We start from the raw sequence: 13168 nt of genomic DNA on the forward strand, positions 1-13168 counted from the left end.
CCATCTTCCCGGATGACGACTGTGGTCGGCTGGTCAGAGACCAATATGTGTTAAATTATTTTAATTAATGTGCATGTTGATTTAATTTGGGCCTGCAATGGCAGAGGATTTTTTGTTAGGTTTTTGTGCTGTATAGGCAAGGCAATTTTATTTGTATAGCCCATTTTTACAAACAGTTTGTCTCAAACTGCATGCTGTGATTCTGTGCTTTTTGTCTTGTAGAGCACTGTGTGACTTCAGTTTTGAAAGGAGCTGATGGTTTACTTGCTTTGATTCATCCTTGTTCAATAAAGGAACATCATGGTACACTCTAATGTGTATTTATATTTATATGGTGATGTACTTTATGTGTAGTCTGTGGGAAACTAAATTATCTAATGATTCATCTAAAATCATCAGTTATCTAAAAAGATTGCAATTAATGATCACAAATGTTTCAATAATGATAGTGGGTATAGTTAAATGTTTTAAAAATATCTTCTAGGCAGTGGAATAAATATTGGTTTCCAATTGTGGTGACCGCTGACTGAGATAAGGAATGAGATTAAATAGATCCTGGAACTTAGCCTGGTCTGGAGCAGGCTAGCTTCACAGAATAAATCTCCATGGTAACTTAGGTCTGAACATATCCCACTTCCCTCCATCCCACTTTTGTGCAACCGGATCACGGATAAGTTGATCCAGGATAGCGAACATATCCCCGCTTAATCCCTTATCCTACTTTTGTGCAACGGGCCCCTGGTGTTCCGCTGCTTGTTGTCCCCTCTTTTCTGTCCTCTCAGCCCCAGCTGCTCCAGGCAGATGGCCGCCCTTCCTGGTTCTGGTTCTGATGGAGCTTTCTTCCTGTTAAAACTCAGTTTTTTCTTCCCACACTTCTGTGCATGCTCGGGATTGAACAGAAGTTACGGTGCATTTTGTAGGATTCCTTAGCTAAGCTACTTCTTTTAATTGTGTCTGTGTTAATAAAACTGAACTGAAATGACAAATAAATGAACATGTGCATCTGTACTGTTATATGTTACGTTAAAACAGAGAACTGAAATATATCTTTATTGAATAGATGAATAAATCTGAAGTCTGATTGTGTCCAGGGTTTCTTCCAGCTGTCCTCCCTCTGTCACCATCTCACATCTGAAATTCCTGTCAGTAGTATTTCAGAGCTGAGCCTTGGTTGGGAGAGTTTTTATCTTCACTTCATCTTCACAGACTATATTACCACAGCAATACAACTGAGCCAAATGCTGGATTTAAATTCATTTTTATTAGATTTTCAAAGAAACGTCATTAATAAAAATAGAACATAAAACAATATTAACTATGTGTAAACTATATACATATATATGAAATTTATTCTGCCAGAGGGCAGGGTCTTTCCACTGCCTCAATGTTAATGATTTTGTTCCCAATATATTTTATATTTAGAAAGACTTTACCCTTTTCAAGGGCTCCCACAAGTCCTGGGAAATATAAAAGACTTCGGTGCTGGACATGAGGAGCTCCAGCACCCCCCTGTGCTGCTCTCCATCACGCCCATCACCTCCACTCCAGCTGCCTCATCAGTCACAATCAGCACCTGCCAAAACAAACAGCACCTATGTCCCATAATACCTTGCAGCTAGATATTAAACCCCTTTCTTACTCCTTGTTTATTTCTTTAATCTCTTTCTCAATTGTGTCAGATCATTTGCCATTTTATGTCTGTATAATATACACTAGATTGCCAACAGTATTCACTCACTCATCCAGATAATTAAATTCAGGGGTTCCCATCACTTCCATGGCCACAGGTGTAGAAATGCAAGCCCCTCGGCATGCAGACTGCTTCTACAAACATCTGTGAAAGAATGGCTCGCTCTCAGGAGCTCAGTGGGTTCCAGCGTGGTGCCATGATAGGATGCCACCTGTGCAACAAGTCCAGTGGAGACATTTCCTCGCTCCTAAATGTCCCACAGTCAGCTGTCAGTGGTGTTAGAACAAAGTGGAAGCGACTGGGAACGCCAGCAGCTCAGCCACCAAGTGGTCGGCCACGTAAAATGACAGAGCGGGGTTTGGAGGTCTGTAGCAATTGACTCTGCAGAAGGTTGGCGACCTTTCTGCAGAGTCCATTGCTGCAGACCTCCAAACTTCATGTGGCCTTTTACATGTTTAAACCAGAGAAAACAACTCCTTGTATGTGCCTACCGACTTGGCAAATAAAGCTCATTCTGATTCTGATTAGATTGTGTTTTTAGATTAGATGAATTAGAATGCTTTTTACTTCTACATTGCTGTAGGGTGTTGTGTGCAGGAAGTCCCCTCCTGCATCCATGTTGGACTTTAAGTGGGTAATCCTGCACTGGCTGCCGAGGTCCAGCTCCTGGACTGCAGCTTCCCGCCACAGCGTGAGGGAGGCAGAAGCTTTATCCTGTACAGAACACAGTATGAGATGTCAGAACTATAAAGGCACCAGAGATTACTCTGTAATGTGCAGCCTACAAGTGACCACAGTAAACATAGAAACAACCAGCGCCGCAGAAAGAGACAGTTAGCACACTCCCATAGACTACTAAGGTACTCACAGAATATGAAAGTTATCTTATTTTATCTTCCCTTATCTAGAAACCACAGAGGTTGTCCCTCCTCTCCAATCCTCCCGTTCTCTGGTCTTACCTGCTGCAGCTTCACCTCACGCAGCGGGACCTCCTCTCTCCCACTGCGGACCTTTTTCACAGCTGAGAGCTAAATAAGAACAAGTTCAATCACTTAGTGGTCTAATTAGACCTAAACATGTCATTGCAACAGCTTTTCTGTAATAAAACATTTCAAATACTGGTAGGCATTACTTTGTCTACCTAAAATGTTTGTATCTCTGAATTACAATTAAGCACGGCCATTTATCTGAGTGTATTAGTGTGTTCTTCTGATGAAGACAAATCAACATACCTGAACAACTTTGCCCTCCAGTGTGAGGAGGCCCTTTGTCCCCTTCACATTCTTTATAGTTGTGTGTAGGGACGGGGGACAGAGGAGGGCTTTCCTGCAAAGGGGTCCATCCTGCAAACCTTGCAGCACCAACCCCGCTCCATGCTGTCAGAGGTGGAGAAGATCATTAGGCTTTCCCTGGCCCTGCCCATATCTGTCACAGCATCTGAGCGCTCTTTCTCAGCCTGAAAACCTGGCTGCGCAGCACCATGACGCAGGAGAGACTAACACATTTGGCCATTATGAACACTCACAGTGACCTTATGGATAAATTGGCTTAAACAATTTATCAAGAACACATCTTCAATTTGGAACTTCATACCGAATTTAATTTTCTCTAAATTAGGAGGCCTAAATTTCTTTTTACTTTGTAATTATAATGTTGAAAAAATCCCCTCAAAACTATCCTACTTTCATAAACAGATGCTTCTTTCTTGGTCATTGATCTACAAACATAATTTTCCCCCACATAGATACTACATATGGAACAATATTGGTATGAAGTTCAAAATTTAAAATGGGTTCTTGATAAATTGTTGCCAATTGCCAATTTATTTTGAAAATAGTAATACCACCTCAAACCAACTGGGTTATGTGTAGCACACGGAGCAAGACACCTGAGCTCAGCCACTCTGCTGGGAAATAATATGGGCACGGAGCGCAAAAAGAGCGAGATGAGGAGGTAACTGGGCTATATAGTCCATCCCACCTGCAGTCAATGGCTATTTACCCTTATTGCGGTGTGCAATTAGGGCCGTCATGACTCATAGGATGCGAAAGCATCTATGCTACTACACCAGCCTTCACCATTTCCCCAAGGAAAGACAGCGCCAGTGCATTATGAACCTCATTTATCCTCCTCTCTGCATCAAACACATTCATGCTGCTTTAACTGAAAACTGTCATTTCCACGTTGCAAATTTGAAAGTCAGGCCAAAATGCCATCGCTGTCAATTTGGGGAAATCGGAAAACTCATGCTACAACATTTCAAATGTGAGACTTTCAAAGTAATTAGGCTTTGGAACTTTTCGAAGGTTTTAAGATAATCACAGGACTGGGAAACCTCCCAAACTCGCCTTAACCATGGCCTGAACAGGCTAACGTTATGCCTGTTTGGTTCGTTAGCTAGCTAACTAATGCTAACGTTAGCTAGTGAACGCTAACTGTCAGAGCAGTAATTAAAACATATTAACAAACATACTTGCTTGATAACTTACCTTATTTATTCTTCTTCAAAAGAATTAAAAAAAGTGGACTCAGCAGGCTGCCCTCAGTGCCCCGGCCTGTGTGCTGGACTGCTGCGTTGCTGACATAGACCTAATATACTTCGCTGAGGGGGAAGAGACTGAATGTCGCATGCATGCACACTTCTTCTTCTTTGAATGCGCAGTGGGAGTGAGACTGTGTTGCTACTTATTGTTGAATGAGCTTCACTCTAAATAAAGTCATCTTCCCTCTAAACACTAAGTTTTTTGCATTTTTCACCATGCAACTAACTTTTACTTCATAAAAATCAGTCATAAGTGCATATGGTAATTAACCTAGTAAAGTTAACGAATGTATGTATGTCAGGGCAGCTATTGGACTTTACAGTGAAGATGTATTGTATATAGATAATCCATGAGCCTAGTCAAGCGGTGAAGTTGTAAAGCAATGAGATTGCTGAGATTTTCTCATGAGAATGAGAAAAAAGTGATCAGAGCTTCATCCTCTGTGGCTGGTTGACTGTTAGAGCTTCCAGCTGCCTCTAACTCCCACACCTCAAAAAACAAATGTGCCTTACAGGGTAGACATCTCAGGTGATGTTCTGACTGGGGTGGTTTATATAATCTATGTGTATAACTGTTTGTGTTCTACCACCCAGATATAGACAATAGTGATCCATCGGCTACTATTTATAACGCTCTCATGCACTCTCCATCACAGTGACGGTGCTGCTGTCAACACAAATAATTATTAACTTCCGTCACAGAAATGGATGTTAATGACATGATTTTTATCCACAAGGACAATTCTTTCCAATTCTTCAAAAAAATACAGTTATATTTACTTCTGCGTCCTGCATGTCTTGTGTTGAAAAATTTGCCGATCACACTGTGACACACACACACACACAGACACACAGACACGAGGAAGTTAACCAGCTTCGGCTGCTGCTGATTGGTTGGCAGACACCTCTGTTTCTATTGGCCCTCAGTCTCCATGTTTCTGATCCTGGACCTGCTGAGATGTCCCAGGCCATTGTTGGTTTTGATCCTCATACATTTAACTTTGTCCTGAGCGGGCGGGAGTGCAAAGTTGTACCATCTGAAACGGCTGAAGAGTGCTCACTGCAGCGGGTGGGCGGAGGTGCAAAGTGACGCTTTGTAGGCAAAAAAAGAGCACCGCCACAAGTGCGCATTGTGCCAGGAAGGACTCTCGGACGTGAAACAGTGGAGGGTTATCGCTTCTCGGCCTTTTGGCTAAGATCAAGTGTAGTATCTGTTCTTATCAGTTTAATATCTGATACGTCCTCTATATGAGGACTACATATTAAATGGATTTTTAGGCACAGGGGTTGAAAAAGGGGCTTGCTCCGTTCACTCCACGCATCGACCCGGTACTGCAGTGCCGCCGGGAACGGTGCACTCTTCCCAACTCTTGTGAAATAACAAAACCAGCGGTACATGGTGGTAGTTTCAGGGAGCCATTGTATTCTGACTTCTAAAATGGAACTATAATCTTTAGAAAAGACGCAGTTTATGAGCACGTCGTGGGATTGAGCTTCCCTGGTTTCTCTGTATGACCATGAACACCAAACTACACACAGAGAACAGAGGAGCTTGACAGACACACACTAAGTTATCTGAGAGTCCCATTTTCAGCTGCAGAGAACAATCACATCAGGGAAGTCGACGTGCAGGCTCAACATCAGCCTCTCAAGCCAACTCTCTGGTAAAATAGGGGCAACGTATGGTTCCAGCACCTATGTAACACATATTTGTCACAGGGACTGTGGCTTACGGCCACACCGCCCTGAACACGCCCGATCTCGTCCGAACTCGGAAGCCAAGCAGGGTCGGGCCTGGTTAGTACTTGGATGGGAGACTGCTTGGGAATACCAGGTGCTGTAAGCATTTTTCTCTCTTCTCTCTTCTCTCTGCATGTCTTTTGTTGAAACATCTGTTGATCACCCTGTGATCCATCTTGCTGATCCTGGATCTGCTAAGGTGTCCCAGGTCATGGTTGCCTTTGATCCTCATACATTTAACTTTGTCCTGACAAAGGAGCAGTTCCAAAAAGTCAAACAGGGACTGCCTTTGCATTTGACGCAGTCAAACTGCATGCGCCTGGAGAAGCCAAAAGGCTTACAGCACCTGGTATTCCCAGGCGGTCTCCCCATCCAAGTACTAACCAGGCCCGACTCTGCTTAGCTTCTGAGATAAAACTCTGGCTTTTAGTCTGCGAAAAGAGAGTGAAAGTGAACTCCACTTTGAGATGGCTCTGGGATTGGGCCGACTGGGAGAATTGCTTGAAAAAAACCTCTACACCCAATGAGCGGTCAGAACAAAGCCTCAAGACCCCTAGTCTTTTGCACAGAGTAAAAGACAAAGCAGCCATTGAATAGGGCCCGATTGTTCCTACCTGGTCGGCCGAGGAGCCAGCGTCTCAACCAAGCAAAGCTCACCGTGGGGAAGGTGGCTATGCCAACTAGCCTGATGCACTGCTCCCGCAGTGTCAAATACTCGTACTCTGGTTTCTCTTCATAACGTACAAGTCTTTCGCCTTTTACTAAAGACTTCCGTGGAGAGCAACATTAATGAGTTGTTTCTATTTTTGGAAGGCTTTACCTTTGCGGGTGAAGCCCATTCTGTCTGTGCAAAGGAAATCTTCTTGCTGTGCCAAGTGACTTCTCGGAGTAGAGTCACCTTATTTCTTGAGACCGTGCCCATGTTCAAAGCTGGAGCGCTAAATTGTTGTTGTTTGAATGGTGCTCAGTGGAGCGGGCGGGAGTGCAAAGTTGTACCATCTGAAACGGCTGAAGAGTGCTCACTGCAGCGGGTGGGCGGAGGTGCAAAGTGACGCTTTGTAGGCAAAAAAAGAGCACCGCCACAAGTGCGCATTGTGCCAGGAAGGACTCTCGGACGTGAAACAGTGGAGGGTTATCGCTTCTCGGCCTTTTGGCTAAGATCAAGTGTAGTATCTGTTCTTATCAGTTTAATATCTGATACGTCCTCTATATGAGGACTACATATTAAATGGATTTTTAGGCAAAGGGGTTGAAAAAGGGGCTTGCTCCGTTCACTCCACGCATCGACCCGGTACTGCAGTGCCGCCGGGAACGGTGCACTCTTCCCAACTCTTGTGAAATAACAAAACCAGCGGTACATGGTGGTAGTTTCAGGGAGCCATTGTATTCTGACTTCTAAAATGGAACTATAATCTTTAGAAAAGACGCAGTTTATGAGCACGTCGTGGGATTGAGCTTCCCTGGTTTCTCTGTATGACCATGAACACCAAACTACACACAGAGAACAGAGGAGCTTGACAGACACACACTAAGTTATCTGAGAGTCCCATTTTCAGCTGCAGAGAACAATCACATCAGGGAAGTCGACGTGCAGGCTCAACATCAGCCTCTCAAGCCAACTCTCTGGTAAAATAGGGGCAACGTATGGTTCCAGCACCTATGTAACACATATTTGTCACAGGGACTGTGGCTTACGGCCACACCGCCCTGAACACGCCCGATCTCGTCCGAACTCGGAAGCCAAGCAGGGTCGGGCCTGGTTAGTACTTGGATGGGAGACTGCTTGGGAATACCAGGTGCTGTAAGCATTTTTCTCTCTTCTCTCTTCTCTCTGCATGTCTTTTGTTGAAACATCTGTTGATCACCCTGTGATCCATCTTGCTGATCCTGGATCTGCTAAGGTGTCCCAGGTCATGGTTGCCTTTGATCCTCATACATTTAACTTTGTCCTGACAAAGGAGCAGTTCCAAAAAGTCAAACAGGGACTGCCTTTGCATTTGACGCAGTCAAACTGCATGCGCCTGGAGAAGCCAAAAGGCTTACAGCACCTGGTATTCCCAGGCGGTCTCCCCATCCAAGTACTAACCAGGCCCGACTCTGCTTAGCTTCTGAGATAAAACTCTGGCTTTTAGTCTGCGAAAAGAGAGTGAAAGTGAACTCCACTTTGAGATGGCTCTGGGATTGGGCCGACTGGGAGAATTGCTTGAAAAAAACCTCTACACCCAATGAGCGGTCAGAACAAAGCCTCAAGACCCCTAGTCTTTTGCACAGAGTAAAAGACAAAGCAGCCATTGAATAGGGCCCGATTGTTCCTACCTGGTCGGCCGAGGAGCCAGCGTCTCAACCAAGCAAAGCTCACCGTGGGGAAGGTGGCTATGCCAACTAGCCTGATGCACTGCTCCCGCAGTGTCAAATACTCGTACTCTGGTTTCTCTTCATAACGTACAAGTCTTTCGCCTTTTACTAAAGACTTCCGTGGAGAGCAACATTAATGAGTTGTTTCTATTTTTGGAAGGCTTTACCTTTGCGGGTGAAGCCCATTCTGTCTGTGCAAAGGAAATCTTCTTGCTGTGCCAAGTGACTTCTCGGAGTAGAGTCACCTTATTTCTTGAGACCGTGCCCATGTTCAAAGCTGGAGCGCTAAATTGTTGTTGTTTGAATGGTGCTCAGTGGAGCGGGCGGGAGTGCAAAGTTGTACCATCTGAAACGGCTGAAGAGTGCTCACTGCAGCGGGTGGGCGGAGGTGCAAAGTGACGCTTTGTAGGCAAAAAAAGAGCACCGCCACAAGTGCGCATTGTGCCAGGAAGGACTCTCGGACGTGAAACAGTGGAGGGTTATCGCTTCTCGGCCTTTTGGCTAAGATCAAGTGTAGTATCTGTTCTTATCAGTTTAATATCTGATACGTCCTCTATATGAGGACTACATATTAAATGGATTTTTAGGCAAAGGGGTTGAAAAAGGGGCTTGCTCCGTTCACTCCACGCATCGACCCGGTACTGCAGTGCCGCCGGGAACGGTGCACTCTTCCCAACTCTTGTGAAATAACAAAACCAGCGGTACATGGTGGTAGTTTCAGGGAGCCATTGTATTCTGACTTCTAAAATGGAACTATAATCTTTAGAAAAGACGCAGTTTATGAGCACGTCGTGGGATTGAGCTTCCCTGGTTTCTCTGTATGACCATGAACACCAAACTACACACAGAGAACAGAGGAGCTTGACAGACACACACTAAGTTATCTGAGAGTCCCATTTTCAGCTGCAGAGAACAATCACATCAGGGAAGTCGACGTGCAGGCTCAACATCAGCCTCTCAAGCCAACTCTCTGGTAAAATAGGGGCAACGTATGGTTCCAGCACCTATGTAACACATATTTGTCACAGGGACTGTGGCTTACGGCCACACCGCCCTGAACACGCCCGATCTCGTCCGAACTCGGAAGCCAAGCAGGGTCGGGCCTGGTTAGTACTTGGATGGGAGACTGCTTGGGAATACCAGGTGCTGTAAGCATTTTTCTCTCTTCTCTCTGCATGTCTTTTGTTGAAACATCTGTTGATCACCCTGTGATCCATCTTGCTGATCCTGGATCTGCTAAGGTGTCCCAGGTCATGGTTGCCTTTGATCCTCATACATTTAACTTTGTCCTGACAAAGGAGCAGTTCCAAAAAGTCAAACAGGGACTGCCTTTGCATTTGACGCAGTCAAACTGCATGCGCCTGGAGAAGCCAAAAGGCTTACAGCACCTGGTATTCCCAGGCGGTCTCCCCATCCAAGTACTAACCAGGCCCGACTCTGCTTAGCTTCTGAGATAAAACTCTGGCTTTTAGTCTGCGAAAAGAGAGTGAAAGTGAACTCCACTTTGAGATGGCTCTGGGATTGGGCCGACTGGGAGAATTGCTTGAAAAAAACCTCTACACCCAATGAGCGGTCAGAACAAAGCCTCAAGACCCCTAGTCTTTTGCACAGAGTAAAAGACAAAGCAGCCATTGAATAGGGCCCGATTGTTCCTACCTGGTCGGCCGAGGAGCCAGCGTCTCAACCAAGCAAAGCTCACCGTGGGGAAGGTGGCTATGCCAACTAGCCTGATGCACTGCTCCCGCAGTGTCAAATACTCGTACTCTGGTTTCTCTTCATAACGTACAAGTCTTTCGCCTTTTACTAAAGACTTCCGTGGAGAGCAACATTAATGAGTTGTTTCTATTTTTGGAAGGCTTTACCTTTGCGGGTGAAGCCCATTCTGTCTGTGCAAAGGAAATCTTCTTGCTGTGCCAAGTGACTTCTCGGAGTAGAGTCACCTTATTTCTTGAGACCGTGCCCATGTTCAAAGCTGGAGCGCTAAATTGTTGTTGTTTGAATGGTGCTCAGTGGAGCGGGCGGGAGTGCAAAGTTGTACCATCTGAAACGGCTGAAGAGTGCTCACTGCAGCGGGTGGGCGGAGGTGCAAAGTGACGCTTTGTAGGCAAAAAAAGAGCACCGCCACAAGTGCGCATTGTGCCAGGAAGGACTCTCGGACGTGAAACAGTGGAGGGTTATCGCTTCTCGGCCTTTTGGCTAAGATCAAGTGTAGTATCTGTTCTTATCAGTTTAATATCTGATACGTCCTCTATATGAGGACTACATATTAAATGGATTTTTAGGCAAAGGGGTTGAAAAAGGGGCTTGCTCCGTTCACTCCACGCATCGACCCGGTACTGCAGTGCCGCCGGGAACGGTGCACTCTTCCCAACTCTTGTGAAATAACAAAACCAGCGGTACATGGTGGTAGTTTCAGGGAGCCATTGTATTCTGACTTCTAAAATGGAACTATAATCTTTAGAAAAGACGCAGTTTATGAGCACGTCGTGGGATTGAGCTTCCCTGGTTTCTCTGTATGACCATGAACACCAAACTACACACAGAGAACAGAGGAGCTTGACAGACACACACTAAGTTATCTGAGAGTCCCATTTTCAGCTGCAGAGAACAATCACATCAGGGAAGTCGACGTGCAGGCTCAACATCAGCCTCTCAAGCCAACTCTCTGGTAAAATAGGGGCAACGTATGGTTCCAGCACCTATGTAACACATATTTGTCACAGGGACTGTGGCTTACGGCCACACCGCCCTGAACACGCCCGATCTCGTCCGAACTCGGAAGCCAAGCAGGGTCGGGCCTGGTTAGTACTTGGATGGGAGACTGCTTGGGAATACCAGGTGCTGTAAGCATTTTTCTCTCTTCTCTCTGCATGTCTTTTGTTGAAACATCTGTTGATCACCCTGTGATCCATCTTGCTGATCCTGGATCTGCTAAGGTGTCCCAGGTCATGGTTGCCTTTGATCCTCATACATTTAACTTTGTCCTGACAAAGGAGCAGTTCCAAAAAGTCAAACAGGGACTGCCTTTGCATTTGACGCAGTCAAACTGCATGCGCCTGGAGAAGCCAAAAGGCTTACAGCACCTGGTATTCCCAGGCGGTCTCCCCATCCAAGTACTAACCAGGCCCGACTCTGCTTAGCTTCTGAGATAAAACTCTGGCTTTTAGTCTGCGAAAAGAGAGTGAAAGTGAACTCCACTTTGAGATGGCTCTGGGATTGGGCCGACTGGGAGAATTGCTTGAAAAAAACCTCTACACCCAATGAGCGGTCAGAACAAAGCCTCAAGACCCCTAGTCTTTTGCACAGAGTAAAAGACAAAGCAGCCATTGAATAGGGCCCGATTGTTCCTACCTGGTCGGCCGAGGAGCCAGCGTCTCAACCAAGCAAAGCTCACCGTGGGGAAGGTGGCTATGCCAACTAGCCTGATGCACTGCTCCCGCAGTGTCAAATACTCGTACTCTGGTTTCTCTTCATAACGTACAAGTCTTTCGCCTTTTACTAAAGACTTCCGTGGAGAGCAACATTAATGAGTTGTTTCTATTTTTGGAAGGCTTTACCTTTGCGGGTGAAGCCCATTCTGTCTGTGCAAAGGAAATCTTCTTGCTGTGCCAAGTGACTTCTCGGAGTAGAGTCACCTTATTTCTTGAGACCGTGCCCATGTTCAAAGCTGGAGCGCTAAATTGTTGTTGTTTGAATGGTGCTCAGTGGAGCGGGCGGGAGTGCAAAGTTGTACCATCTGAAACGGCTGAAGAGTGCTCACTGCAGCGGGTGGGCGGAGGTGCAAAGTGACGCTTTGTAGGCAAAAAAAGAGCACCGCCACAAGTGCGCATTGTGCCAGGAAGGACTCTCGGACGTGAAACAGTGGAGGGTTATCGCTTCTCGGCCTTTTGGCTAAGATCAAGTGTAGTATCTGTTCTTATCAGTTTAATATCTGATACGTCCTCTATATGAGGACTACATATTAAATGGATTTTTAGGCACAGGGGTTGAAAAAGGGGCTTGCTCCGTTCACTCCACGCATCGACCCGGTACTGCAGTGCCGCCGGGAACGGTGCACTCTTCCCAACTCTTGTGAAATAACAAAACCAGCGGTACATGGTGGTAGTTTCAGGGAGCCATTGTATTCTGACTTCTAAAATGGAACTATAATCTTTAGAAAAGACGCAGTTTATGAGCACGTCGTGGGATTGAGCTTCCCTGGTTTCTCTGTATGACCATGAACACCAAACTACACACAGAGAACAGAGGAGCTTGACAGACACACACTAAGTTATCTGAGAGTCCCATTTTCAGCTGCAGAGAACAATCACATCAGGGAAGTCGACGTGCAGGCTCAACATCAGCCTCTCAAGCCAACTCTCTGGTAAAATAGGGGCAACGTATGGTTCCAGCACCTATGTAACACATATTTGTCACAGGGACTGTGGCTTACGGCCACACCGCCCTGAACACGCCCGATCTCGTCCGAACTCGGAAGCCAAGCAGGGTCGGGCCTGGTTAGTACTTGGATGGGAGACTGCTTGGGAATACCAGGTGCTGTAAGCATTTTTCTCTCTTCTCTCTTCTCTCTGCATGTCTTTTGTTGAAACATCTGTTGATCACCCTGTGATCCATCTTGCTGATCCTGGATCTGCTAAGGTGTCCCAGGTCATGGTTGCCTTTGATCCTCATACATTTAACTTTGTCCTGACAAAGGAGCAGTTCCAAAAAGTCAAACAGGGACTGCCTTTGCATTTGACGCAGTCAAACTGCATGCGCCTGGAGAAGCCAAAAGGCTTACAGCACCTGGTATTCCCAGGCGGTCTCCCCATCCAAGTACTAACCAGGCCCGACTCTGCTTA

General features: G+C 45.9%; 14 non-coding genes across 14 annotated transcripts; all 14 read left to right on the plus strand.

Annotated features, from left to right (window-relative positions):
* Window positions 1-5404: 5404 nt before the first annotated feature.
* Window positions 5405-5595, plus strand: LOC142368111 (U2 spliceosomal RNA). The gene has a single exon (XR_012767260.1). It is a non-coding gene; the product is annotated as a U2 spliceosomal RNA (small nuclear RNA).
* A 364-nt stretch (window positions 5596-5959) lies between these two features.
* LOC142375524 (5S ribosomal RNA) lies at window positions 5960-6078 on the plus strand. Its single transcript, XR_012768977.1, has one exon. It is a non-coding gene; the product is annotated as a 5S ribosomal RNA (ribosomal RNA).
* A 611-nt stretch (window positions 6079-6689) lies between these two features.
* On the plus strand, window positions 6690-6802 carry LOC142371183 (U5 spliceosomal RNA). The gene has a single exon (XR_012767980.1). It is a non-coding gene; the product is annotated as a U5 spliceosomal RNA (small nuclear RNA).
* Window positions 6803-7106: 304 nt separating this feature from the next.
* On the plus strand, window positions 7107-7297 carry LOC142367071 (U2 spliceosomal RNA). Its single transcript, XR_012767006.1, has one exon. It is a non-coding gene; the product is annotated as a U2 spliceosomal RNA (small nuclear RNA).
* Window positions 7298-7661: 364 nt separating this feature from the next.
* LOC142375527 (5S ribosomal RNA) lies at window positions 7662-7780 on the plus strand. The gene has a single exon (XR_012768978.1). It is a non-coding gene; the product is annotated as a 5S ribosomal RNA (ribosomal RNA).
* A 611-nt stretch (window positions 7781-8391) lies between these two features.
* On the plus strand, window positions 8392-8504 carry LOC142371189 (U5 spliceosomal RNA). Its single transcript, XR_012767981.1, has one exon. It is a non-coding gene; the product is annotated as a U5 spliceosomal RNA (small nuclear RNA).
* A 304-nt stretch (window positions 8505-8808) lies between these two features.
* LOC142367077 (U2 spliceosomal RNA) lies at window positions 8809-8999 on the plus strand. Its single transcript, XR_012767007.1, has one exon. It is a non-coding gene; the product is annotated as a U2 spliceosomal RNA (small nuclear RNA).
* A 364-nt stretch (window positions 9000-9363) lies between these two features.
* LOC142375530 (5S ribosomal RNA) lies at window positions 9364-9482 on the plus strand. The gene has a single exon (XR_012768979.1). It is a non-coding gene; the product is annotated as a 5S ribosomal RNA (ribosomal RNA).
* Window positions 9483-10086: 604 nt separating this feature from the next.
* Window positions 10087-10199, plus strand: LOC142371197 (U5 spliceosomal RNA). Its single transcript, XR_012767982.1, has one exon. It is a non-coding gene; the product is annotated as a U5 spliceosomal RNA (small nuclear RNA).
* A 304-nt stretch (window positions 10200-10503) lies between these two features.
* Window positions 10504-10694, plus strand: LOC142367080 (U2 spliceosomal RNA). Its single transcript, XR_012767008.1, has one exon. It is a non-coding gene; the product is annotated as a U2 spliceosomal RNA (small nuclear RNA).
* A 364-nt stretch (window positions 10695-11058) lies between these two features.
* On the plus strand, window positions 11059-11177 carry LOC142375535 (5S ribosomal RNA). The gene has a single exon (XR_012768981.1). It is a non-coding gene; the product is annotated as a 5S ribosomal RNA (ribosomal RNA).
* Window positions 11178-11781: 604 nt separating this feature from the next.
* On the plus strand, window positions 11782-11894 carry LOC142371205 (U5 spliceosomal RNA). Its single transcript, XR_012767984.1, has one exon. It is a non-coding gene; the product is annotated as a U5 spliceosomal RNA (small nuclear RNA).
* Window positions 11895-12198: 304 nt separating this feature from the next.
* On the plus strand, window positions 12199-12389 carry LOC142368116 (U2 spliceosomal RNA). Its single transcript, XR_012767266.1, has one exon. It is a non-coding gene; the product is annotated as a U2 spliceosomal RNA (small nuclear RNA).
* Window positions 12390-12753: 364 nt separating this feature from the next.
* Window positions 12754-12872, plus strand: LOC142375540 (5S ribosomal RNA). Its single transcript, XR_012768982.1, has one exon. It is a non-coding gene; the product is annotated as a 5S ribosomal RNA (ribosomal RNA).
* Window positions 12873-13168: the final 296 nt, after the last annotated feature.

This window comes from Odontesthes bonariensis, chromosome 2 (assembly GCF_027942865.1).
Source record: "Odontesthes bonariensis isolate fOdoBon6 chromosome 2, fOdoBon6.hap1, whole genome shotgun sequence".
Taxonomy (NCBI): domain Eukaryota; kingdom Metazoa; phylum Chordata; class Actinopteri; order Atheriniformes; family Atherinopsidae; genus Odontesthes; species Odontesthes bonariensis.